The 26,134-nt window shown below is 37.4% G+C and overlaps 1 protein-coding gene across 1 annotated transcript in view; it reads right to left on the bottom strand.

Moving 5' to 3' along the window:
- Positions 1-24,293, bottom strand: part of LOC139939322 (oxysterols receptor LXR-alpha-like) — a 133,386-nt gene extending 109,093 nt beyond the window's left edge. Inside the window, exon 1 of the mRNA XM_071935102.1 lies at positions 24,052-24,293. The gene's annotated coding sequence lies outside the window, so the exon portion shown is untranslated. The remainder of the gene's footprint in view (positions 1-24,051) is intronic.
- Between the last annotated feature and the right edge of the window lie 1,841 nt (positions 24,294-26,134).

The raw sequence follows: 26,134 nt of genomic DNA, 5'->3' as shown, positions 1-26,134 counted from the left end.
CATTAAACCAAGCTCTGGGTAGAACCGGAGGGAGGGATGGAGGAAGGGGGATAGTACAGCAGCCATGGTCCGCTTGCTGTATTTTCATAAATATCAGCACGGTTGTATGGACCCAGTCCGCTTGACCTTAAAATGGCTAATCAGTCAAATAAGGAAACAAGGTCAAGCAGAATCAGTGGAGAGCCCGGTACTGGCTTAATTCTTAATTCTATTACAAGGGCCATTGCTCATGCAATACGGATAAATGGTGTCGCTGAGTGGCGAGAGGGAACGAGCCACGGCAGAAAAGCTTCACTGGTAGTCAGTATCACCCTAAATAGCAGTGAATAACTCAGACCTAACAGGCGGAGATAAAAGATGGTATATAGTCATAGAGTACAGTAACCCTCTGCATTGGATTTGCTGTTTGCCCTTATGTTGGTTTATCGGCAGAGTTATTTGCTAGCCGCCTTTCATTTGCACACATTGTCACGATTGGTAAAAGTGCAGCACTTTGGGGGAGAAGTTCACCAAGGTGCGCGCAGATCTGTGTACAGTACACAAGCACTTGTTATATCATAACACCTTCTGCTATTCGCCCTGTTTGCTTAATGTGTAGACATTAGTTAATCATTATTCATTAGGCTGCAATCGATATAAATCCCCAGCATACCAAAAAACAACATCTCAATGACTTCCTTTCGAAAACTTAGAAGAACAAACAAAACAAACAAAAGCACCGACAAATTATTACGTGACACAATCAGACTGAATGATCATTTTGTACAGAATTAGCGAAATATAATACTTAAATAAATAAAAAAGCATGTTTTTGAAAAGTGACAGCATACTCACCATTCAATCAAGGTTGTAGGCCTAGTGTTTTTATTAATGAATAAATTGATATTTAAAAAGTCACATCTGAGGAAAGATTTCCCATACAGCATTTAACCCTACATAGCAGATGGCCGTCCCTGATTTTCAATGCATACACAATATGCAAGGAGCAGGCAGGCAGCCGGGGCCGCTACTACTACCGTGGTGAATTTGTAATACGGTCACTCAATCAGTCGCTTCTACATTACGCTGTGTACACATGACCCCTTTATTACAGGTGTATGGTTTGAGTGCGTTATCCATGCTACCGGGCACTCAGGCTGTACTCTCCCAAGATAAAGCACAGCTAAGGCATTGCCAGTGACTAGAGTGAATACTGCCCTCTGTTGGTGATGGAGAGCATAACCCTGATGTACATGTAAATGTACGTGTACTTTTGTAAGGTTAAAGGAGTGGGTCACTGGGGTGGGGTGTGGAAACATTTCATAGAAAACAAAGTTTGCCATATTGAGTTTAACTTTTCTTTTAAATGCACAGAAGCTCAAGGGCAAAAAGCACTTTTTTTTAAAGTTAGATCTTTTCCAGGAAAAAAAATGTGTGTATCATGAAAACATCGACAATAATTTACATTACATTGTTCATGCATCATACATTAACAAATCACAGCATATTCAAGTGAGAAACAAGCAAGATTTGATTCAATACTACAGTTGTATGGAAGGAATTACGCCAGTTTAGCCAGAAAGAAAAAGGCTTTACTCAAACAAAGTATCTGTTCTGCCTGACTGCATTCCTTGCCTGGGGCAACTGAGCATTGCATTATGAACTTACAAAAGAAAAACATTACTCTTGTTCTTTTTTTCATAGGAGACAAAAGCAAACTACATGTGCTTCCTGACAAAATATGTGTCAACATATTCCAGGCCCTCGGCAAAACAAATTACAATTGCCAAAAATATTACAAAAAAATGAAACCGATCCTGGTTGAACTCTGAAGCGAAACAAAAGCATCTCCCCGCTGAAATCATGAAAGTGCGTTTTTCAGTACATCCAAATGAACACCATGTGTCATTATGTCTCTTAAACCACCTGTTGCCGGGTGAACAAAGCCATCCCTACTCAAGAGCATGAGTTCAGACAATGCAAAACTCTATCAACCCGTAGTATCTCTTAATAAGTGAAGCACCGAAAGTGCTTTGCACTCCTTGCTATTGTGTGGAATCCTTGCCCGTGAAATTGGACTATGTAAGCTATATGCGGGAGTGTGGCGCATTTTATGTGTGCCGTTAACACTAGGTGTCCGATCCTTACTACACATTATCATTCTAATATACCTATCTCTATCCTCTACACCTTTGGCTTGTTTGACAACTTGATCCATAAAAAAGTGCAGTAGCCCGTTTGACTGGTTCACGTGCGTCTGATCAATCAGTATTGAATTACCAAGCCGCTGGAAATGGGAGAAGTTCGGGCACCAGACATCGCTGTCAAGAATTTTATTTGTCTGTCTTGGACTGTTGGGAATGACTTCTACACTTCTACCATATTTTGTTGGTGCTGTGGACTTTTCTTCAACCACAAATCGGAGAGCGGCCCACAGAGTTTGGAGGTTTGGGTGACTTTTTGTTAGTTGACGTAGGGATGAAATTCACAGAGCTTCTTAGGCACAAAAGGTACAAAATGTACCCAACTGTAAGCACAAAACAACTATGCTTACCAGGAAAACTATAATGTCTCATGTACCCTCTGTGACTGGTATCTTGCTAATTTATGCTTAGCTGTGCTAATTGTTAAGTAATATTTTTTGCTGGAACAGCTTAAAGAAACTGGGCACTGGTTAAAATTATTACAATCAAAGTTGTAATTTGGGTTCGTTTCTTTCTTCTTTTTGTTATAGCCCTTCCTTCCCCAAAATACTTGATAGCTTTAATTTTTATTAAAAAGGAAAGGGCGACTTTCACCTTCTGATCAATACAATAAATGTGCGTCATTAAAGCAAACAATATCAAAAATAACATCTATTAAAAGTAACTGTACTTTTTTGTTTTCTAAATATTTAATACATACATTGTAACTTGTAACATATGTACATGACATCCATTCCCAAAGAACAAAGCCTAATTCTATTTCAAACATCTAAAATCTAAAAAGTATTTAGATTCATCAGGAAATAAACTCACAAGCTGTTCGACACACCAATATTTTGATGTACACCTGTACTATCTATCAAAATAATTTTGAGTGGAGTGTCAAGGTTAACACGGTTGAATTAGCTTGTTAAACATGTACGTTCATGTACACCAGTTAGTGCCTTGATAACATCTCGCCTGGACTACTGCAATAACTCCTTTACTCAATGGCATCACAAAGATGTACATGTAATGTACCTGGAGTCGATTTCACAAAGAGTTGGGACTAGTCCTAACTTACGTAGGACTTGAATCCTAGGATATAGTTAAAACTTAAGCCTAGTCCTACGTTAGGATGAGTAACTAGTCCTAACTTGAGATAAGACTAGTCTTAACTCTTTGTGAAATCCACCCTGAATTGCCAATAATACCTTCAAAATATGCTGCATGACTGATCCATATGACACCTACTGCACAAACCAGCTTCTCCCCTTATTAGTGCGCCCTTCACTGGCTCAGAATCCCTCAAAGGATACAGTTTAAAATACCAACACTTGTTTTTAAGTCACTTTACAACAAGGCTACGCCATACGTACCTCAGAGAGTAAAGCCCGGTTCATACTTCCTGCGAATGCGAATGCAAAACGAATGTGGACATCACAGGGCTGTTTTCACAGCAAATGTTTCGCAGGAGTTGACAACAACTGATGCAAGTTATTTGTTGCGAAATTGTGACGTCAAAATTCACAGGAACTGTGAACTGGGCTTAACCCCATATCCACCAGTCTGCGTACAATCTGCACTCATCATGCCGGACTAGCCTAGATTTCTCAAAGAAAAAAGAAAAGGCTGGAGACCGTCATTCTCATGCACTGCTCCTACACTCTGGAACAAAAAAACATGTCCGTGGCTATAAATGTGACTTCCACTTCCATCTCAAAAAGCATCTTGAAACTCACTTGTTTTTCATGTGTTAAATTTGAATCTGAGAAGCCTTACTGACACTAATCTTTCTCAGAAAGTGTATTCCACATTTCTTTTACCGATTCTTCTTCCTTCATTGAAATGATCGTTCATGGTTTTCGGTAAAATCTCAAAAAAACTACCACCTTTTGAGATAAAATCCTCACAGGAGAGTTTTATTGTATTATATGTCTAGGAGGTACTAGGACTAAAACAATAAAAAAAAATTCAAGCAACGAATCTCCATTTTTCTGGATATGGGTCAAGTCACGATAGGAAAATCTAACTTCTTTATTGCTTGTTTGCAGGAAATTATTAGAAACACTCCTAGATTTCTTGTGGCATTTGGGAAGTGGAATTTCCTGCCAGGGGATCAGACTCTGATGAATCTGCCTTGGATGGCTTAATAGAGGCTGGATTAAGATGGATTACTTGACAGATGGCTTAATCCTTTCGTGTTCATGTGTCAAGCTTAATGTCACGTTGAACAGTAACTATGATTCTGGAAGATCAAGTCTTTCTATGCATTGAAAGAACTTAGAATTGATCAGGCCTGGAACTACATGGAGACCTGGAAATGCACGGAAGCCACTGCAGCCATGGCCTGTGTTGCCCCTGGTCTCGGCCTTGGTGCCCCTTCAAAAGTGTCCAATAGACTTTCAGATTTAACCCCGGAAGTGCTCTTTGCAAAATGAAATGGCCTTGCCCTTTCAAAGATAAAATTCCAGGCCTGATGGAAGCGAAATAACGGAATGATGTCTATTAGTAAGTGAGACAAGAAAGAACAGCCGCTCAAGCTCTCTTAAAAACTGACCTGGGCTGCTCGCTTTCACAAAGCACTAAGATTCATCTTAAGATGAGTTGTCAGTATCACCATAGTGGTTTGTATTGTACCACTGCTTAGCAATGAAGATCGAGTCACAGCGAAGATCAATCTAAGCTCTTTGTGAAGTCGTCCCAGATCAATATTTTTTTTACCAAAACATCTGCTCAAGTTGTTGAAAAAATTGCATAGAGCCCTTTTTACAAAGAGAGTTGTTTTCAAATTTACAATTCTCATTTTCAGCATTTTAATATGAAACCAATTGTTTTCCCGACTGATAAGAATAAATAAAAACTGTTTTTTAGCAAGAAATGGTTTTAAATGGCCCTAAGATTTAGACCCTAACAAGAGTCTTTCTCATAAAAAAAATTTCAAGTCTAGGTAAACAATTTGAAGGGGAGTTAAGGCTAAGACCAGGGCTATGAAGGATAATTGCAGGCCTGGTTTAGTGTAAATGATTTTGCGCTGACAGCAAAACTCGCTGGATATGATTGAAACCCTGATATGAACTTTGAATTACTTGGTGTGATTCAAATCCTTTCAACATAAAACAAAAGGAAGAGAGGGGGGGGGGGTAGTACATGTATGAGTCTTTGTGGTTTCCAAGAATCTTGTTAATGCATTTAATTTTTTTGTTCCAGTAACATGTGCTTCATCCATCCATCATTCATGATCATGCAGTTGGCATGAATTATGACTTATCACCACTTTCACTTCAGATGACCCAGCAAGAACATCCAACACACACACACAGACACAAACACAGTCCGTCCCGCGAATATCCCGGACTCTTCCGTACATCTTACTGACATCTTCATCCTGGTAGGCTTCCCGATGGAAGATTAAATTAAAAAGCCGAACAATGACCAAGCAATCACAAGAAATTAAAGACAGATCAAGGTCTCAGACAACTGAGATGTCCTCTGACAGGTTTCATCCTGTCCCAAGATAATCCCATCCTTATGCTCCCCCAGCTTCTGGGTCATCTTCAAGACCTTGTCAGTCTATCTTCTTCCTCTGTTACTGGATGGATAAGACAAAGGTCGGTCTGTGGAGGGTGCATTCCCTACTTAGTCCTCAGATTGACTGAGGTCACAGAGATGGGATGAGGATGTCTTACCCTGTCAACTCTGTCCAAGGCCCATGTCAGACGAGGCAGTTTGCAGGCAACCAGTTCAAGGCAATCTCCAAGAAGAAAAGGCAGTCACATTTCAATGTTCACATATTTTCTTTGGGAATGTGAAACCTTGTTGGAGAAATTACTCATGTGCTGCCAAAGTAGCATACATGTATGTACACTTACATTGTACAGTGAAAAAGATGCCTCGTATGACAAGGCCCCAGGACTTACTCTTTACATTTTAGAGTCTAGAGGTTAGGTTCAGGCAAACGTTGGCATACAAATTCAGTGTTTAAAATACATCGTAGGTTTGTGTCCAGCTGAGTTCAATCTATTAATGGGTTTGCAGGGCTCAAATTGGTGGGGAAAATCCACAAGACCGCAGGACTTGTCGCTCAAAATCTTTACTGGACCTGGATTTTGTTTACAAGACCAGAATCAAAATGGGAAAAAAACTAGAATCTTCAAGGAATTTTAATTACAGGAGTTGAATAAAAATAAGAATATACGGTTTTATCGTCTAAAATGTCTCAGTTGAACAAAACACTAATGGAAGATTGATCTCTTCTGTTTTATGGGCGATACTCGGCAGAATTGAAAGATAGTCGTGAGGCTCAAACCCAAAAGTGCAAACATCATTCTTTTATTTAAGACCAAGAAGTTGAATTGAAAAAGAAATCCAGGCTACTGGTCAGACTAAAAATACATTTTGACGTAACATTATAGTCATGTTTGACAAAACAATGTATCTTGAGCCAGCCACTCCATGCAGCTCTGCTCAGGCAGGACCCCTGCCTTCTTGTCCCACCCTTACGCCCCCAGAAGATACAAAAATAACTGTTTCCAAATGTACCATAAAAAATATCTTCTAAATTTGAATAGAAATGTTGTTTTATTCAATTTGTTTGTTTCCCTTCCTTTGTTTTTCAAAACATCCCCAATACGAAATGTCTATTTCAACATCTGGTTACAGCAACTAACAACATACATGTAAATTATAACAACAATACAAAGAAAATAGCAGAAGTAGCCTATAAAAGGCCGAAATGGTGCTGACATTTACAAAGCTATAGACCGTATCAAATAACTCCTTTGTTGCTATAAAAGTGGGTATAACCTAGGGCAGGCCGTATGTGCGTCTAAACGCGCACATCAATGAAGCACGCAGCATTCCTGGTTTGAATTCTGTGGCACACACACGTACACGCACATGCTCACTGACGTCATGTTGTGGGAAAGGTATTGAACGGTAACGTCATACCCGATACGGTCTATAGGTAATGTGAAAGCCCGACATAAAGTTTGTGCGACAGGTTGACAGGTAGTTGTCCGATCATTGAATACACAAAAAAAGTTCAACATACTTTTCACATTCACTCCCACACTGAATCCTGAACCAACAACAGGGGACCCAAAAGAGTAAACATCATCTAAAAAATGTACACCAGCCTCCTGACCGACTTAAGAAGAGCTGTACTTTCTTGAAGAAGAGGAAGGAAGAAAAAAAAATACCTGAATGGTTATCACCTCATTATAATCACTGACCATGTCATTTAATGTTCTGCTCCTTCGGCACTTCATTATTCCATCTAAATTCCAAATGCACTTTCTTCTTCTTTTTTTAAGTGAAAGAGCATGCACACGTCTCTAGTACTTAAGGTTTTCCTTGTGAGCTTAAAAGGAGTAACGAATCAAGCTCCTTTCCTTAGGGAGAAGGGGGGTAATTGCTATCCCAATACCCCAGACAGAAAACCCCCCCCCCCCGCTTTCCACAGCAAGGGGACAACCGACAAAACTGGAGAGAAAAAAAGTACAGTGAACACATGCATGTGATCGCTGATCGACCATGACTGCTTGTAATCCCAATGCCATTATGGTTAAGCTAGTATTATATCAGAAACAGGCTGGCAGGAAGGACCTAGTCTCCTGACAGGAAAAACCATCTGCTGGGCCCGGGTAATGTCAGGACGTCGTTGTTGCGTGTCGGTTTCCCCCCTTACCGCAAAGTGCGGGTTTCATGTGTGTGGAGTCGGCGTTGATCAATCAACCACCTGGATAAGACCGCATCGGCAGCGGCCTGTGCCGTGCTTTGAAATCTCCGCTTGCAGTCTGGAATTTATGTATTGGAGTTATGGAACTTTCATCATGATTTATTTGTTTGGGAATCCTTAGATATCCATTTCTTACTGTACATGTATTTCAAAATATATGTATTTTTACACGACACGAAACTGCACACAAAGTGGGCTAACATGTGAGTCCACTGTAAAGTTAAGTTTACAGGTAGTCGCCTTCTTACTTCAAAAGTCAACAGTTGGAATTAAAGTTACTTGAACTACCTGTTCCTATCAATTTGCAATTATGCTTTCTTGTTTTAAAAAGACCACTACGAACAAAGATATTCGTATTATCTAGAGTAACTCTTTCTTGAAGTGACAAACTCAAGTACTTTGTAATCTTCATTGGCACAGCGGGGCAAGAATTAGTCGTTTTACAATCAGTGTTTTTTTCATAGACACAAAGAAGTGCTGCACAGTTTGTGTGTCCAAGGTAGGGGTGTACAGTGTCACAAGAATGCAGTTAACTTATTTACTTATTCTATTTCTTTACTAATCCTAACAGGTAATCCTTTCAGTTAACAAAAACCCCACTGATCTCTCATGAATCCAAGCTCACAAAATTCAATACAAATGAGTAAAAAAAAAAAAAAAGATAAAACATCAACAAATTTTAACTTCCAGCTGCAAAACCAGCGCAGTCCTTTTTCAATTGTTGAATACACAATTCACACAAAGGACATTTCGAAAAGAAAGCCCCCTAACGTTTTGGAAACATTTTTTATTTTAAAAACCACCCTACAAAAGTTTGTGACTGCACTACACTACATATTTGTAGGTCCAACCAACTCTCCAAGTACATGATTCCAACAAATTAGCGCTTTCAGAATTAAACAGTCCCATTCTTCATCCCAAACAGATCCCAAACCTGTCACCAGTGATAACACCGATAAATGAATAATATGCCATTAATGCTGCCGGCAAGGTGCGATGACAAAGTACACTATCAATTACAAACTAATGAGATTCAATGACAACATTGAAGTATTTGAATGGATTAAACAGTAAGCCCTGGACACACTTTGAATGCAACAAATGATCATTAATGGCAGTTTAGAATAGCTGACAATGACAGCCACATTGGGCTTAGCATCCAAGGTCAGGTTATCCACTTATTGCTTGCCAATTGATCAGCAGTGACATGTTGCACTGGGTGAGACAACATGAGCCACAACATGTACATGTACATGTAAATGTATACTTAAATGTACCATGTGCACTATGCACTAGTGAATTTGGGATGGTGGGTTAAGCATGTCCTGAGTTTCTGTGCAGGTTGTAGTATACCCTAAAATTTGACATGCATTAAAGGAACACGTTGCCTTGGATCGGTCGAGTTGGTCTTTGAAAAGCGTTTTGTGACCGTTTATTATAAAATGCATATGGTTAGAAAGATGATGTAAAAGTAGAATACAATGATCTACACAAATATGCCTCGAAATTGCGTGGTTTTCTTTTTACCTAGTCCAATAACACGGTCGGCCATTTAAGGGAGTCAACATTTTGACTCCCATAAATGGCCGACCGTGATCGTTCGCGACGTAAAAAGAAAACCGTGTAATTTTGAGAGATACTTGTGTGAATCATTATATTCTACTTTTAAAACATCTTTCTAACCGTACACATTTCATAACAAACGGTTTCAAACGCTTTTTATAGACCAACTCGTCCGACCCAAGGCAACGTGTTCCTTTAAGCCCAACAGTTCATAATTCCTGCAAATGCGACACAAATTTTGAGGTTTTAATTGGGCTTGGGCTCCATCATCAATTTTGGAGCAGTGTGCATTTTGCACAATTCTTCAATCATCAAATGGAGCCCAACAAACCATCCAGAGCCTCATCTAGGGTGTGGAGAAAAGCCCCAGGCCTTGAAACTAAGTTCACTAAAGCATCCATGGGTATTGCCAATCCACCCTGTAGATGCCCGTTTGATTTTGATGTTGTCCTCTTTGTATCATTTTACTCTTGATTTTCCTCAGATCTCAGATCATCTGTCATGAAAACTCATGAAAACAAACTGTTCGGCCATGTTTGAGGCAAAGAAAAAAATCAAACTGTTTTACAATTACAGATACAGGCCCACAATCGTGTAGTATCTGGTTAAGCGATTAAATTCAGCAAATATCAAGGAGGAAACGTCTTCACGCGGATGTCCGAACCAAGTTTCATCGACCAAACAAATTATTATGGGCTTGAAAACATGTTGCTCTTTCATTGAAAATTATCCCACACTGGTGGTTCAAGATCACTTTTAACTTGTTGAGACAAATTCTATTCTGTATCATCCTTCCCACCCACCCAGCTGATATGTATTCTTGAAAAAAATTACTTGAATGTTTCCAGTGAAAGTTTCTAGAAAAATAATACCATACCATGTAGAAACTTTTTGTTTAATGAAAAAAATTCTTTTTTTAAACATTGAGGGACTCTCGAAAAGGTCATCTCAGGGCATCACCTTTGCTTATAGGAATTAGGTAAAATCTTGCAGCAGTAAACAGCCACTTTATGTACAGTACAGGCATTTAATCAGAGCTGCTTGTGGATCACTTGGGGCCCCACTGTCTTTTAAGGGTGGCTAATGTTGCATATGTGGGTGCGTTCGTTTAGCTTCCCTGGGTCGAGTACGGTGTGCGACGTTTTTTTTACCCACGTTTGTCCTGGGGGAAAAAACCGCCACACACCGGGGTTGACCCAGGGAAGCTAAACGAACGCACCCTGTGTGAGCTAATAACAATGCAAAACCAACTAAGCTTCATTTAAGGAGAACTCAATTGCTGTACAGTCAATGTGGAGTGCTATTCTGTTTGACCAAAAAACTAAGAGGACTGTGTACAGTTTCTGCTCAGTGATTGAATGGCATGTACACACGATACATTTTGTACATTAAGGGAGCATCCAAACTTTCTCAAAAATTTGTCAGGTTAGACAGGGTCCATTTGTACATTGTACAACGGATGTAAGTTTTTTTCAGACCTCCCCTTACCACAACGTGGTTCTCATCAACATCTCTTTCTAAAAATGTATGCACTTAAAGTAATCAAACTTTTTTTTTTATTTCTAGGGTTTGCATATTTTTTTACTGTAATTGTCACTCTGCATAATGTGCGTAACTGTTTATTTGTTCGTTATTGCTTGCCTACGTGTATGTGGTTTAAGGGTTTCTGTATTTTTTAATATCTTTAGACTCGCAAGCCGAAGTAAATTCCACTGTATATGTATGTGTGACAATAAACAAATAATTGAATTGAATTGTTAATACAGTCAATCACTGTCTCCACCCCCCCCCCCCAGTACTACATGTATGACTGTATGAAAGAGAAAGAGTTGAAATCTTTGGATGGTCCCATAGTTTCCCAATCGTAGGAGTTCAACTAGTTTTACCTACAGAGGCAGATCACCAAGGAAGATTGAATGGCTTTTATTTGAACCAAAGCAATCCTTCCTTTTAACATCCAAAAATGTACATCATTCAACAGTTGCACTACATCCATGTTCTCAACTCACAAAGAGCAAAATATGGTCACAATTTTTATCTAACATAAAATATTCATGATTCATTTTACAATTATTTAAGAAATAAATGTTCAGGCTGCATAAAATGTTCATGAATGTATTTACAAAATGTACAATTCATGTTCACAATAAAAAAAAGTGTAAATAGTACAGTAATGTAATGTGACTCCTTTGGTAACTACTGACTCCTATTATGCAAATAACAGGTCACATGGTCAAACCAGGGGCATCCAGTTACAATGTAGTCTGGTGCCTTCAACACAATCCCACAGACAGGTTATCATAACAATGAGGGAAGCCAACAAAGATGGCCGCATGCGGTCCATACAATATGCATGGTATCAAGTACTCTTGTGACCTACATAAAATACACCGCGATGGTGACTCACGATTATAATGTACTACATGATGAAGTCTCGTTGTCACTCGCTCATCCATCACATGGGAATACAGTACATGTACTTTTGTTGATTTTGTATTTTTTAATATCCCAATGCACTTTAGAACTATCCTATCAATTGGTTGGCACACTTTTGATAAAAACTAAGATCGCAACCTCCTGTCACAACAAATTCGAAAAAAAATTGTACAGTAGGGATTTTTTCCCCGTAATTTTTTCAAAACATGGACGAACTAAAGTTACTAATCATTTTGCAAAACACCATCGTGTTTCAAGTTGATGATACTAATAATTATGAAAATATAAGTCTACAAAATTGTGAGGAGTAAGGCTGTAAGGTGAAGTACACATCCAGTCAGCAATATCCAACACTCAACTGAGTATGTAAGGAGTATAAAAAAAAAGAAATTATATCAGCAATATTCAATGTTTATATGCGGGCTATATTTGCAATCAAAGTGGTACGTCTTCGACTTGCTTCCACTTTGAAAACTTAGCATTTTTTAGACATGGTTAGAGGGTGGGTTGTAAAATGAAAGAGCAATTGCAACTATTATAAAACTAGACCAATGTTGAAAGAGAGCAAAAACAGCTCAACAAGGTGGGATAAACATTGGATGTTTCGCTACCAGGAAATATTTACAGTAGAATAGGAAACTACAAGAATAAAACAAGCTAACAAAAGTAGTTGATGCCTATTGTTTTACAAGTGATCAAACCGACCTATTATATTTTTTAATGTGTGAAAGTGCATCATGCTCGTACAGTTTGGTAAAATGGTCATTTACAACTTTGGTGGTTGCGCCTCAAGATACTATAATTTGTATCTCATTGCAGAAGTATGCTGTTAAAAGTTGCAAAGGTCCTTTTTTTGCTGAAAGAATTACTTTAAAGGATTACGTATGTCTCTCAACGAATTTTGACAGATACTGTTTCAAAATGGACAAACATACATAAATTTTCATAAAATACCCCGCAGACAAGCAACAAGTGTTGTGTAACTTGCAAAACTGAAGAAAAAGAAGAGGAATTCATCACAAATTTATATAATAACTTGCGCAAAGAAGTGAGTTTAAAAAAAAAGTATTTCAAGTGAGTTGTCTTGGCAACCTTGTTGCGATGGAAAAGTTACACCTCTTCCAGTCAAAAGTGAGACTTGGAAACGAGGATTTTTTTCTGCAAAGAAGTGAAAAGGGCTAGAGAGAAGTTATTCAAAAACATTTATAATTGCTTAGACAAAGAAATGGTTTATAAAAGAACAATTTAAAGTGAGTTCATTTGGCAACCTTCCCTATATAGTTGTGTCAGAGAGTTCTTCCAGTTAAAACCGGCCGCTGTTAGAGAAAAACCCAAAAGGAATTGTGACATGACCACCGATATTCCGAACCTAGAGGCTTTGTACAGCACCCCATGGGGGAGAGTGTTCTTGGGTAAGTACTGGGTCAAACGCTCACCTTGTTACAAATTGGCAAATCACAATGACCACAGGCCTACCAACAAAACAGTGGGGTTGCGGCTAGAAATATTTGTTGACAGCACTCAAAAAGAAGACTAGAGGGAAGAAAAAAAGGACTTGTGATAATTTTATCCATATAAACCACACAGGAAACTGACTGGGTAAATTTTGAAATGATTTATTGGGTTAAACAAAGAATTGACTAGAGTGGGATTCGAACCAACGATCTCGATAAAGAGACAAGCAACTATTTTTTGTGCTCAAAAGAAAACCACAAAAACAAAACTATTACAGGGCTTGCAGCACACATCAGTCACTATAATGCAATATATTTCAGTTTTCTTATGGCACAACATCGTATTTCAATTCAATTTTAAACCCACATTTGTTTCCATTACTTCAAGAAATTGTTTAGACAATGGCACTTATTAAATTATCTAAAGTTGCATTTATTTCAATACTTCATGAACATTTCTGGACAATACACAACCCAAAAAGTTGAATTAGATTTAAAAAGAAGTTTTAAAAAGTGTACTTTTCACAAAGCAGAAAATAGCCATTTTCCAGCAGCCAGGGCTTGTTGTATGATACAGTAAAGGTCCTACAGACAAACAGAATGTTAACAGGAACAAGGGCATACATGTACTGACAGACAAATTGAACAAAGACAGAAATGATGAAAAAAAAATGATAAGTTTAGTCATGTAAAAAAGATACCACAAAGGTATACAGGCTGCATTTTCTTAGAATCCTCTGTAGAATAAGCTGTGGGCATTCATTTTACATCTTAGGAGAGGAGAGCTCTTTTATTAAGCGCTTTTCAGCTCAGCTGGGCCAAAATTTATGGCATGGCTTACAGGAGACAAGAGTCTGCACTTACTGAAGCAGGGAATTCTGCACTTCCATCAACTGTATTTCACAGCTTAGCAGGAATTTTTGCTTACAAGTGCACGTGGGTACTCCACGATTAATTAGGCATTCTACGCTTACACAGCTACAGTAGTAGCAAAGAAATTTTGTGCTTTCTGGCACTAAGGGGAGAATGGTGATATCATTATAGGGGGCCTAAGCACAGAGTTCGGTGGTAAGCACAACCATGAAATTGGGCCAAGTTCAGTTGAAAAGTTGATGGTTGTTACAGATATGGTTTAAAAACAATAAAAGCCACAGATTTTGGTGGTCGTGAAGATAATGTAAACTTCCTAAACTAAATGCGGTTACACGTATTATTATATGTTTCAGAAACTTCCTTTCTCAACTTTTGAAATACTAACTTTTCATTATGAAAGTATTTTCAAGAGCAATATTTGTTTTCTTAAGTGATTTAACAACTTTCGTTTTGATCTCTAGACACGAAGGAGTGTAATTTCCTTTGCAGCCTGTAAAACACTAAATGAATATAAACCCGAATGAAAAACAAGACAGAAACAATCTTTTCAAAAAACAATCAAGGTTTTCCAAAAAATTAATTTCTCAAAATAGTTCAATTATAAGAATAATGATTCTACTTTTAAGGTATGTGTTCAAACTATACTTAAGCCCAGCTCATACTTCCTGCGTATGCTGTACAAATTTTGACGTCACACGTATTCGTAGCAAATAATTATGAAGAGGTGAGCTCAGCTGTATTAAATTCCTGCGAAATATACGCAGCGAAAACAGAGCTGTGACGTCAAAATTTGTTTTGCATTCGCAGGAAGTATGAACCAGGCTTTAAGACTGAATCAAAACAGTTTGCTGAAGGTTTACAATGTTATCCATGCTTTGTGGTTCGCCTGACACACTATACACAGTGACCTACACAGACTTCCTCTGGCTTGCACGCTATCATTCCACGAGGCCTTTAAGAAGAATATTTTTGTTTCATAATTAGTCCCCATGGAACAATTGGCACCTGCCTAACCAAACTACTTCATAAAATTATGATCAAATGAACATTATTGTCCATTGAAAATAAATAATACTATTCATTGCAAATAAATATTATTATTCATTGAAAATTAATACATGTAGGTCTGGAGACTACTACTTATTCATTGAAAATAACATCTTTATTCTGTGCTTGATTTTCATTTTTTTTAACACAGCTGAGCTCAATTTTTTTTTAAACAAATTATTCTCACTAGGAGAATATTTTGTTTTGTTCTCAGCAATGTAAGTGAGTATGACACAAGTCAAAAATAATGTCATGACAATGTGAGACTTATGGGACGCTTGGTGGCAGCAGACTTACCAGGTAAAATCCTTTGTTCTCAGGAATGTGCGCTTGCTCAGGAATATGTAAACAATGGCAATTTACCTGGTAAGTCTGCTGCCACCTAGCGTCTCAAAGTCTCCCATTGACATGGTGTTCGGGCTGGTAACCTACATCTTGTACACTGTAAGCATACATGTAACTGCTTTTGAGCTTAGCTAGTTTTTCTGCTTCAATCAAGGCAGCTCTTTGAAATTTGGCCCTTATCTTAAAAGATGAACAATAGGCCTAGTTAAAGAATTTGTGTACTTCAAGGCAGTGGACACTATTGGTAGATGCTCAAAATAATTATTAGCATAAAACCTTTCTTGGTGACGAGTAATGTGGAGAGGTTGATGGTATAAAACATTGTGAGAAACGGCTCCCTCTGAAGTGCCATAGTTTTCGAGAAAGAAGTAATTTTCCACAAATTTTATTTCAAGACCTCAAGTTTAGAACTTGAGGTCTCGAAATCAATCATCTAAACGCACACAACTTCGAGTGACAAGGGTTATTTTTCTTTCATTATCTCGCAACTTCATGACCAATTGAGCTCAAATTTTCATATGTTTGTTATTTTATGCATATGTTGAGATACACCAACTGTGAAGGTTGACAATTACCAATACAATGGTGTCCACTGCCTTTAAACACACACAGTTTGAAGATAATGACAGTAGAAAGCTTCCCTTCAAATATTACTTGATGAGGTGCTGTAGTTTTGAGAAATGAGAAAAACATTGTCACGAAAATACGTTTCACATGCTAAAATAATTGTCATCAGACGAGACAAATGTGGCTTGATTTATTCAGTTCTCAAAAAAACTACAGCACCTCAGTACATGTAAGCAAAATTTCAATGAATCTTCCTACCTACCATCATTATCTTTGAACCGTGTAGCCTAATAATGTGGACATAGTGTTTGTGTTCTACAAAAAGTACCTAGACGCTTTAATGTTTAAGACAAACAATACATAATATGAAAATTGAAAATATGTATTCAGAATTATGTAACCTGACCTAAATCAAGCTTCAACCTGTCAAATTCTGAACTACACTTCAAAGGGAATGAACGGTAACTTTAAAAAATGACGGCCATGACTACACCTAGACAGTGTTCTGCACTATGCCTGCCTGATGGCAGGTAATTAAGGGGTCATGGCATTGGAAGAAACTGGGGCAGGGGTCATGGTTTCTGGGTCACTGCATTAATTACTGATGACTGACAGGGCTCTGTCCCTGTGCACTCTGGGCTAGGCAGAAACAAATGACAAATGATTGCTATGATAGGAACATCACAGCCACTAATTTACATGTTGTAATAGAAAAAACACTTGGCTGTATAAATTACAAATTAGCAATGCAAACAGCAGGCTTATAATAGGGTAGCTGTACTTAACTGTCACTAAGTTTAGACAATAAATATTTATTTTTAGCTTTTTGAGAGTTGTAATTTCAATCAGTGAGAAATTATTTGAAGACATTATCACAGGGGCTTGGATCTGGATAGGACAAGTCTAGTGGTATTGTGTTTTTTCATCTATGGTGTATGTCTCAAAAGAAAGATGTTCAAATGTTGAGATTGAGTCTCACAAATATCTTTCAATCTTTCTGAGTATCACCCATGAAACAGAAGCAATACATAGTATCTTTTCTTAGTGTTTTGTTCAAATAAAACAATTTAGATGATTAAACCGTGCCCTCATTTTGATAAACATAATAATAATGATTACATTTATATAGCGCTTTATACTAAAAATAAGTTTCTAAGCGCTTCACAAAAAAAACAAATATAAATGATAAGTAAGCAAACGGGAAAATTAAAGCTAGAAATATACAATAATAATACAAAAGGTACACGAAATGTACAATTAACAGGCTATTTAGAAGAAACCAATATCATTAGACTATGAGAACAAAATTATTGTAATCTCATTGGCACTGATGGAAACCATTGAAAAGATGAGTTTTTAATTGTGTTTTGAATCTGTCAATTGTCTGAGCATTCTGGATACGTTGGAGGGGAGACTGTTCCATAATGTGGGGGCACATACTGATTCTGGTCTCTTTTCATTTTGAGCACTGCAACCATGTCCACCAGAACTTAAATACTTTCAGCGCAACAAATACAGTTCATACGTAGGCTAAATGTTAGGATAAAATATTTTGGTTTGACATTTGGATTATTTTTGGGTTTGACCCTGGAAAATACACAGTTTTTTTAAGAACTAAAGAGCTTACATTGATGTATGGTACATGTCCTAGGCCTTTTCACAATTTTCCAACATCCCTTGTTTTTCGGTGGAAGGTCATCAGGGGTCGAAATTGCCACTAGCCCGCTAGCCCGGGACTACCAGATTTACAGCCGGGCTACTCATTTTTCCAGTTTGATAGCCCAACGGGCTAGTGGAAAAATAATGCAAAAATCATCATTACAAACAATAAAGAACTATGTTATTGGTGTATTGTAAAGTTTGAGCCGTGACGCGAGACATAATGTGTCTTTTGGGCTACCAAAATCTTATCAGGGCTACTAAAAATTATTGGTCACTAGCCCTGCTGACTACCATGGAAATACACTTAATTTCGACACCTGGTCATGCTTGTTCAATCACTAAAATTATGCTTTCTCCAACGAGTGACACGTTCTGTGCATGAGAATTTATTGCCATAGCAGGGGTCCTTGATTATGGCTCAGTAATCGGTTTCACACTACAATTTTCATTGTTATTTTAACAGACTTGCTATTTTTCTGTAGGTCTAAATCTCTTACAAAAAAAAACGAGAAAAAAAACGAGGGTCCTTGGTTATTATAAAGCAAGGATAATTTATTCTTGCTATTTTTCTACATCTTTTTAAAAGTTGTCCTAAATGAAGGGCATTATGATAGGACATTAAATCACAGAAGACTTTAATTTTAAGGTAATTACCTGCAATTTGCTATCCCTGAATAAATACAATAACCAATATTGACAGAGCAAAATGGTGAATGTAAATTCTGAGTCTTTACAACGTGCATGCCACACAGTAATAATTAATTATAACATTATTTTTAAAGTTTTCATACACATGTAGTGGTTTTACAGGTAATACAATGTCTAGTGAGAAAAAGAACCATTCCATCTCAGAGAGGTCATTCTAATCTTCATTCTTTATAATGTGAATGTGAGTATAGCCGTTGATACATGTATGCAATAACCATGATTGGGATTCGATGACAGGGACTCGCAGTTAGGGTTAAACGGTATATGACTCACTTCATCACACACAGACAGAGAAATGAGAAACTAAACATCTTATTATGACCAGATGAGAATCCAAACTACGATCTACTGACTTGAAGGCACAATTTTATTACCAGACATGAGCGAGTTGTTCTTAAATAATGTGTGCCTTGCAGAGAAGTCAAGCATACCGGACTCGAGCTCTGGTGTTACTTACTAATCAGTGAGTACGGGTTCAAGTCCTGCTCTTAACACAACCTTAAAGATGCTATGTCAGATTTTTGGCCGATTTGACCCAAAAATTTTGATTTAAAATTCAATAGGTATTTTGATGGGGGTCGAGAAAGTTACAAGCTTTTGTTTCAGCCATTTGAGCCATTGCTCGAAAAAGTCTGCCAATTATTAGTAGCAGTGAAATAAAGTGCTCAAAATTAGTTTTTGTCGGGATCCCGACAATATATCGCGTGACCAACTCTTGTGTGTTTTATAAGAAACGTTTTAAATTTTTGTCATGGTTCCATGACCATTAAAAGTAAAAGTTAAACTTGTTTTCGTTAGAGCGGGTGATAATCTTTGAAATACCATTCACTCAAAAAATCTGACATAGCATCTGTAAAGAATAGCACTTTGCTTCAAAACAAATTGGGTGTAAAGTCGTGCTTCATGTAGAACGGGAGAAGGGGTTCACCCCGGCCCGGTGTTGCTGGGGGCAACCTTGGCAGCAGAATGCGTTGCATCAACTTGTACATGTAATCACCTAAAAGGTGATACACATCCGGGTACATTGTATAAAATTAACAAATTGGTTTCATAGTTCAAAACTTAGCAAACCTGTCATAAAAACACAAATCGCTTTGAGACGACTGTAGAAAAAGAGGTTTTACTTCTTAAAAACTGATTATTGTTGTTCTTAAAATTGAAAGCATTTTTATTCAGTCAACTGTTTTTTTTTTGTCTGCATGTTACCTTGACCGGAGATTTAAAATGAATACCCAACAGCCGGGGCTGGGGGGAAAATAGGCTCAACAATGAAATTTTACTGTCTGGGCAATGACTAGTTAGATTTTCTTTCAATTGAGGTGACCTGCTTGAGACTGCTTAGCAATACACGCTGGCCCTGAGCTAATCCTGAGCACTTTGTTTGTCGGGCTGACTTAACTTACCAGTTTGTGAAAGCACTCTATTTTTAAAAATGTGGGTTTTGAACAATGATTGGTCTACTCGTAGTTAGTACTACATCATGAAGGTGTGATTCTAGTGAGGTACTCTATTAAAAAGGTGGGTATTGAACAATGGGGTTTACTACTAGGTGTGATTTCAATGACCACATGCAATCATTTTGATATTGATTAACAGCCCATATTCAGATTCAAGAGAGGGAAAATCACCAAATGAGCCAATCACAGTGGACAAATGTTTTCTGCACGTTACTATATTTCAAGAAAGTTAAAGGAACACGTTGCCTTGGATCGGTCGAGTTGGTCTTTAAAAAGCGTCTGAAACCGTTTTTTTTATATCAAATGCATTGGTTGGAAAGATGTTTTAAAAGTTAGAATACAATGACCCACACAAATTTGCCTCCAAATTGCGTGGTTTTCCTTTTACGTTGCCAACTATACACGGTTGGCCATTTATATAAATGGCCGATCGTGTTAGTCGACGAGCTAACAGGAAAACCATGCATTTTCGAGCCATGTTTATGTGGGTCATTGTATTCTACTTTTAAAACATCTTTCCAACCATATGCATTTTATAACAAACGGTTACTAACGCTTTTAAAAGACCAACTCGACCGATCCACCAAGGCATCGTGTTCCTTTAATAGTAGAGCATACATTGTAACATGGTTGCAGTCATTTTGAAAGTTGTACCCTGCTTTGACTGAATCATTCATATAAAATCTCCCCATGAAAAATTTAAGTACTTAAAAAAAAAAAACTTACAGTTATAAAACACACATTACTTGTTTTAAAATAAAAGATCCCAATCAGAAAATTCATGTTATTACTTTTGGGGAACATGAATTGCAAAATTTTTCACACACTATACATTTATCAGGTAATAAAACACATTTTACGATAGGCCAAACACGGTATTGCAAAAGTTGTTTTTTAAAATAAAAGCAGGATTTACTTTTGGTAATTACCAAAGACCAGTGGTGTATCTCAACATGCAGAAGATCAAACCTGTGAACATTTGTTTCAATTGGTCGTCAAAGTTGCAAGAAAATAAAGAACGAAAAACACCCTTGTCGCACAGAATTATAGAACTTACAATAAGTTACATGTGCATGTAGGTGTGCTTTCAAATGCCTGAGAAAGGCTCAAACTTTCGGTGACAAATACCTCTCTCTCTTACAACATAATTACTTCAAAGGGGATCGTTTCTAACAATGTTTTATAATATCAACAGCTATCCAGTGTTCTTTACCAAGTAAGTTTTTAAAGCCATAACTTAAGTACATGTATACACTGCCGTTAATTTTATGGTTTGATCCAGTGTGAAGTTGTGGGTAACCTCTACAATTGTGGAATGGATTTAGGCAGACAGACATCATGATAAATTGAACTGTGTGAATATGAATGATACAATGTGTACCTGCCAGTAGTGGGACTTGGGGGAATTATAAGACAGTTACCATGGAACATAGCTTTATACCAAACCTACATTACATGTACGTGTTCAAATGTAAGCATGTCAACTTTCATTTCTGACTCTGACAGGGTTTGTCACAATGGAATTTCTTCTCCAAGTTATTGCATAACACGTTGTCTTAACCTTTGAGAAAGACTCTGGTAGGGTAAAAAAGGCCAGGCCATAAAGTGTTTTGCCCAGTTATACAGTAGTTCCTTTTGATTGGTAAGCAGTTCACAACAGCTAATTTTATTGTTTCTTTTGCTTTGCAAACAAATGTTTCCCACACTAATAAGATCTGTGAAATCAACAAGTTGATTATGCCCAGGTACGAATACGATCAAAGGCTACATTATTTACATTGTAGGCCGGTAAAGCTCAACGTGGTTCAATATGACTTTTATGGTCGCCCACTAGAAACCTCAAAATGTTAGCCTTCCATATTTGCTAAGCCTTTGTAAACAAAATGGACACATTGTATAGGCCTTCATGTAGACAAATTTACTGTTAACACCGGATGTGATAGTGTGCAAACCATTACAATGTACGCTGTGCGGGAACAATTTTGCCATATAGGCCTATCTAACAGAATGGACAAATTCATCCCAAAAATAAAAATAAAATCAGATCAAATTTAATGTATTTTGTTTTTGTCAAGTAGTCATACATGTAGGCTAGCGGACTACTGCTACTTTTGAGCTAAATTTTATCTGTGTGGGTTTTTGTTTTTACTTGGAAATGAAGAAAGGTTACTGCTCTTATGTAAAATAAACACAGCATATAAAGTAAACAAATGGATGACAATGGTGAATGCCGTTATGCCACTTCCTATTGTAATAAAGGTCACAACATTGTATCAAGTGTTTCCTACACGTATAAGTCTTCCTAAGTTCAAATGAAACATCTAGCGTCTGTAAAAAAAGGCCTACTTTTTGAACTCCTCTTTTTACGTCAAAGAACCAGCCGTCGACTTAACCAAATTCTTCCCAACTTGGGATTCATCTTACATGTAGGACTTGGGACGAGTTAAGTTCGGTACCAAGAGACGTTGGGACGCATTGAACCCATCCTAAGTTGGGACAAGTTAAGGCCCGGTCACACAGGCCCCGATAACAAGAACGAAAATGAGAACGATAAAAATGCGCACCCTTGATTAGTTGACAAGTGTGGGCGTATTCTGCGTGGAGCAATTCAACCAATAGAACGCGTTCTCTTTGCACGTACCGTTATCGTTTTCGTTATACTGCAGTGTGACTTGGCCTTAACTCGTCCTAACTCAAGATAGGAATAATCCCGGCGTTTCGTGAAATCAGCTGCAGAACCCTACCATACTTTGTCGTCACTCACTTATTAAAAACTTTAGATTATTTATTTTTATTTTATTTTAAATCTTTGGACAATACAATTCTAACAAGCAGAGCAAAAGTTTTAAAAAACTGTCATCAAAATAGATGTGCCCTCCCAGACCTTTTTTTATCAAAAGGGTAAAAGTTCAGTACAGACTCTAAAATTGTAGTGGGGGAGGGGGTTGGCATTTGTCAAAAGCTATCTAGACTACCTCTACACCATGTGTGTCACATCAGTACTGTCATAAGGTCATCTCGATTGTACATGAGTCGTGTCTCACACAAAAACACTCTGGTGCAAAAAACAATTGTATTCTCAGCATCTATTGGTTTTGTGTGTGCGCGTATCCAGATAAAGCGAGATACAAGCTTTCGACACTTTCAAAATCCTGTGCGCCGGTCAATGCTGTTTTTGGATACGTTTAAATGACACTGACCCTGACACAACAATAGTTACATAACAATAATTTTGTTAATGCAGTTCGACCCACGCCGGAGCATTACAGTTATTGTAACTAACACAACAAATTAATGATGCACCAAAATATTTAATTATAATGCTCGACGAGTGCATCTGAAACAACATTTGGTGTGGGTTTGGACAGGGTTCAAGGTTGGTCTCAGTTGACATATAAAACATTTAAAATAGTTTTAAAAAAAAACTTTATGATATAGTTTTCTCAATTATGTTTTATGCAAACCAAACTTATATTTTTCATGGAGTCTACCCCTGTCATAGACCCAGTAACTTGGGCGCTGTGCTCCTATTTTCAAAATGTTGTTATTATCGGTTGTGACTGATAATGACAAAATATTGCAAAAAGGAGTATTAACAGTGCCTAAGTTACTTAGGTCTACCTCAGTGTTGAGCCGCGATAAGTTTGCAGCAGAAGGATTATTAATTATCGACCTACTTTTTACATTAATTATCACATACACCACAAACATGACAAAATTCTGAAACTAGGAAAACCAGTTCATAATATAAGTTAAAATGACCATTAAAATAAAACAGTAAAATGAGGTCCCAGTGAGAGTGGTGCCAGAGAGAGTGGTCACCTCAGTCCGACCGAGGTGAATGAAAAAAAATAATTGTTTGAGATTTACACAAATTATCATATATTAAATCAGGCAAAATTGAATCAAATGAACAAACCAAACCCACGGAACACATCCCCTAACTGTCCCAACCCCCTGATAATTTCAACAATAGACAGTTTTCATTCAATCCTGTTTCAATCCACAAATCATGCAAACCCTAAATTAAAACTAACCTTTTTCGGGGGGCTCTCTGCTCTGGATGGCCGAGATTGGAAGCTCACTCGCTCGATAAATTTGACCCGGCACACAACAAATCCTACTTAGTCAAGCACCGTACGTTCACTGCACTTGCCGGTCAGTCAGTCAGTTGTGAATACACGTACAGTGTTTGCTTGGCTAGCTGCTGATGATAGTATCCCTGATAAGGACTACCCCCATTCAACTGCGTTATGCCTCGACGACAACAAGCGCCATGTTTGTCACCCAGCTGAACTAAAGTGCAACCACTGGAAGGGCTTATGAATATTCATGTCATGTTAAAATGAGGGTTAAAAAGTGAGGGCGCTATACAGCGAAACAGTGGTCTAAAAAAGCCGAATTCAATAAAACCAAAACTCTTTAGAAATCGTACAAAACACTTTTTCGGAAGTATGTATAACTACTTTTTGAAACTCACAAGTAAAGCCAAATTAAATAATGAGTCTTACCCTTAATACCAACCTACACCAAATGCTAAAATTAATAACTGCTTTTACTTGTACATACTGATCAATTTTATATCTTGAGTTTTGTTTGCACCTGCTAAAATTGCACAGTATATGAAGATGTTTTGCACAGTAAATGAAGATGATGATAATTCCCCAAATCTGTCCAGTATTCACTTCTCCAGATAATATTTGTTTAAAACTCATAATAACTTCTTTGTTTTACATTGAGGTGTCGCAAGTTCTAGTAAGTTTGTTTGTCTTTGTTCAACCCCAAGATATTCCAAACCAACCCCAAGTCAATTTCTCTTGTGGTTTTATTTGGCTGCTGCTTCCCAGGTTTTATCCTTAAAGGCGGTGGACACTATTGGTAATTACTCAAAATAATTATTAGCATAAAACCTTACTTGGTGACGAGTAATGGGGATAGGTTGATGGTATAAAACATTGTGAGAAACGGCTCCCTCTGAAGTGCCATAGTTTTCGAGAAAGAAGTAATTTTCCACGAATTTGATTTCGATACCTCAGATTTAGAACTTGAGGTCTCGAAATCAACCATCTAAATGCACACAACTTCGTGTGACAAGGGTGTTTTTTCCTTTCATTATTATCTTGCAACTTCGATGACCGATTGAGCTCAAATTTTCACAGGTTTGTTATTTGGGATACACCAAGTGAGAAGACTGGTCTTTGACAATTACCAATAGTGTCCACTGCCTTTAACTGTGTGTGTAAACTAAACTTGGGTATGATATCCCACTGCAGAGGCTGTATGGCTTCTGACTGCTGGCACCCCTGAACACAATATTGTGTGGAGACAGCCAACATAGGGCTAGGGCTAGGTCATAATGATCCAGCAACATCGATTCAAATCCCATTTTACCAAAGTTGTCTTTTTTAACCCCAAAAACTCATAAAAAAAGAATATTTCTCAGTATTAATTTTCTCTAGATGTTGTGACTGACATTCCAATCGGCACTGTTGGTTTGGACAATAAATACAAATCTCCAATAAAATCAAGAGAACAGTCTTCTAAGATTAAGAACCAGACAAAAACTTATCAACATTTGATTGATTTTATACTTTGATATTACTGATGATGAGACACAGTCCTACAAGTAGGCCTAGGCTACTGGTACGGTAGACCTACACTGTTTTCAATACTTTTAAATCCATCTCAGATTTATCCATTTCATACCCTGCAAAAACAAAGAGAGAACTTGTACAAAGGCCTAATTTTTTTATCAGTTTAATAAAAAATGTGTTTAGTAATGCACCATCAAGAAAAATCCTCAGACATAGAGGGCACACTGCAAGATTATTATAGTATACTATACATTTTTTTAATACAATTCAAATATCTTGAACAGTACAATAGATATTCTCTATTGGGTTTTAAAACAGGGATATCTTAATCTCAAATTCCTAGTAGACTTATCTATATTAAATCTGTAAGTAATAGAGACTAATCTGTAAGAAACATCTCAAAAATAAATATAAAATATATCTATTCCTCATAGTATAGAGATATCTATTTATTATTGAGATGCATCTATTCTTACACAGATATTTATATACCTAATAATCTTTTCCTACAAAGGATAGATATAAA

This window comes from Asterias amurensis, chromosome 7 (genome assembly GCF_032118995.1).
Source record: "Asterias amurensis chromosome 7, ASM3211899v1".
In the NCBI taxonomy this organism is placed as follows: Eukaryota; Metazoa; Echinodermata; class Asteroidea; order Forcipulatida; family Asteriidae; genus Asterias; species Asterias amurensis.
This window is presented reverse-complemented; position numbering and strand designations above follow the sequence as displayed.